The sequence below is a fragment of the Leuciscus leuciscus genome (genome assembly GCF_965113295.1).
Source record: "Leuciscus leuciscus genome assembly, chromosome: 18".
Classification (NCBI taxonomy): Eukaryota; Metazoa; Chordata; class Actinopteri; order Cypriniformes; family Leuciscidae; genus Leuciscus; species Leuciscus leuciscus.
In genome coordinates this window covers 7265762-7268740 of record NC_138742.1, presented here as the reverse complement: position 1 = coordinate 7268740, position 2979 = coordinate 7265762, and the positions used below count along the sequence as shown (strand labels likewise).

Sequence of the window (2979 nt, the reverse complement as noted above, 5' to 3'; positions counted from 1 at the left end):
CAACCAGCTGTCCCAACACATGTGATTTAATTTGTGTACATTTTGAGGAGAAAGGATATGTAATGGTTTTGATAAGCCGGGCTGAAGCATCGATGAAGGCGCAGATGACCTGTATTGTGAACGGTGTCCTTGGGTGTCCCGTAAAAACAGACAGATGAGGCGACCTCGGTTTCACGACAGCTGTTATTTAGCCCAGACTTGTTATGCAGAACGAAGCAGATCTCCTGCTCTCTTTCTTAATGTTACTGTAGGACAGTATTAGACGCAGCTGTTCTGGTGCCTTCACAGTGACCGCTCGGCGTTTGCTGTCATGACAATTACATTTATGCATTTGGCAGATGCTTTTATCCAAAGAGACTTACATTGCATTTCACGGTACACATTTTTACATCCATATCAGTTCTTGTTTCCCTGGGAATCGAACCCATGACCTTGGCGTTGCAAGCGCCAACGCTCTACTGTTTGAGCTTCAGGGAAGCTGCTTCATTCAAGCCAACTCCTGGTTCTGCTTTAATGCTGTTGGACTTTTAAACTCAGTTCACTCAGCCCTGAACACAAATGGACTTTTAATGCAACAAAGAGGTTTTTATTTTTCTTGGGCTAGCCACAAATAACAGACGGCAACACATCCCTGCTAAGAAGTCGGAAAAGATGGATGGCTTGGATTGTAGCTTTGCTTTATTTTGGCAGGGAACTATAACTATAAAATATTGATTATCAGAGGTTATAGAGGCTTCTATATGAGGATATTTTTATTTTTATTCACAAAGGAGAGCCGGACTTCCCATTTAGATCATCGGCGCTGTCGGTTTTGTTAGCGTCTCTATGCAGCTACGCCAAGAAAAATGCCTTTTATGCCAAACAGAAACAGTCTTGTATCTTTTTTTGACAATTCCAGCAGAGAAAGATCATTTCCGCAATTATTCTTTAGGTTTGACAGCTCAAAAACACCTGCAATATAAAAAATAAATAAAAAGATATATATATATATATATATATATATATATATATACAGTACAGGCCAAAAGTTTGGAAACATTACTATTTTTTATGTTTTTGAAAGAAGTTTCTTCTGCTCATCAAGCCTGCATTTATTTGATCAAAAATACAGAAAAAAAAAAAAAATATAATATTGTGATATATTATTACAATTTAAAATGATTGGTTTTCAATTTATTATACTTGAAATTATCATTTATTTCTGTGATGCAAAGCTGAATTTTCAGGATCATTACTCCAGTCTGTCACATGATCCTTTAGAAATCATTCTAATATGATGATTCATTATCAAAGTTGGAAACAGTTCTGCTGCTTAATATTTTTTCATAACCTGTGATACTTTTTTAGGATACTTTGATGAATAAAAAGTAAAAAAAAAAAAAAAAAAGAAGCAAATGTTTTAAAAATAGAAATCTTTTGTAACAACAATATACACTACTGGTCAGTAATTTGGGGTCAGTAATTTTTTTCTTTTCTTTTATTCAGCAAGGATGTGTTAAATTGATCAAAAGTGATAGTAAAGAAGATTTATATTATTAGAATTTTTTTTTTTTTTTTTTGAATAAATGCAGTTCTTTTTAACCTTTTATTCATCAAATATATTAGGCAGCAGAACTGTTTCCCACACTCATAATGAATCATCATATTAGAATGATTTCTAAAGGATCATGTGATAGACTGGATGTCACATGTGACACTGAAGACTAGAGTAATGATCCTGAAAATTCAGCTTTGCATCACAGAAATAAATGGTAATTTAAAGTATAATAAATTGAAAACCAATTATTTTAAATTGTAATAATATATCACAATATTACATTTTTTTTCTGTATTTTTGATCAAATAAATGCAGGCTTGATGAGCAGAAGAAACTTCTTTCAAAAACATTAAAAATAGTAATGTTTCCAAACTTTTGGCCTGTACTGTATATATAATTTTTTCCCCCTCACAGATTTGACTATGATCAAAAAAATAAGTCTGAAACTTTGTACCGCTTGCATACTTTTTATTAAAATCTCTATGAATAAATATATTACTTCAAGAGCATGTTGCGCTAATGATGTTTGATGATGTGCAAAGCATAAAATATCAAATGCAGTAATTTGATGCATTATTGTGTGCATTGATGCTTAAACAGAAAGAAAATCACCTCTTAATGGATTCTTAATTAGTCTTTTTACAGTAAAAATATCTATAAAAAAAACTTAAAACAAGATTAAGCTATCTGATACAATAATGTATGAAAATTAAAATATCTATAAATCTATATCTATAAAATTAAACTGTCATTTATATTAATATATATATGTAATTATATATATATATATATATATATATATATATATATATATATGTGTGTGTGTAATTATATATATATATATATAGTTTTACATTTTTCATTTATGTTATTTATTAAAAAAGCCAGTGTGGTTGGACAAATACAGTCATATTAAAGATACAATCTATAAAAAAATAAGTCTTATGCAATGTTGCAACTCAATTGGATTTCTTTTGTTTCATATGCTAACTGGACAATAAGACCAAAAAAAATATATAATCATTAAGATTTTTATTGCAGTGTTTGCAATATTGTCCGTTCAACTTTAAACCTGAATAACCCCAATCTCAATGCGTTTCTCTGTCCTTTGGTTCAAGATCTGATTTGTGCCAGAAATCAGTGAAAAAAAATGTTGATTGTTTGACAGCGTAGATGCGGTCATTGACTTGAGATACAGCAGAACTCCTCTTGCTTCATCCAACAACACCCTGTTTTCTAAATCTATCAATCTCAATCTAATCATTACATAAACATCGACTGATCAACTACATTGTAATAGTCGATAGAGATTATGACATCTGAAGTGTGTTAGTGACGTGAGTTTGTTTGTTCATCAGTGTATGTGATCGTGTTTATTTGCATTTCTCTGAACGTGCTGATTAAAGACAAAATCAGATTTTTTGGTTCAGTTCGTGTAATCT

General features: G+C 31.2%; 1 long non-coding RNA gene across 1 annotated transcript in view; it reads right to left on the bottom strand.

Annotated features, from left to right (window-relative positions):
- Nucleotides 1–2440: 2440 nt before the first annotated feature.
- Nucleotides 2441–2979, bottom strand: part of LOC309481036 — a 27479-nt gene continuing 26940 nt past the window's right edge. The window contains exon 3 of the long non-coding RNA XR_014199863.1: nucleotides 2441–2979. This exon is cut by the window's right edge and continues 96 nt beyond it. This is a non-coding gene — a long non-coding RNA (uncharacterized lncRNA).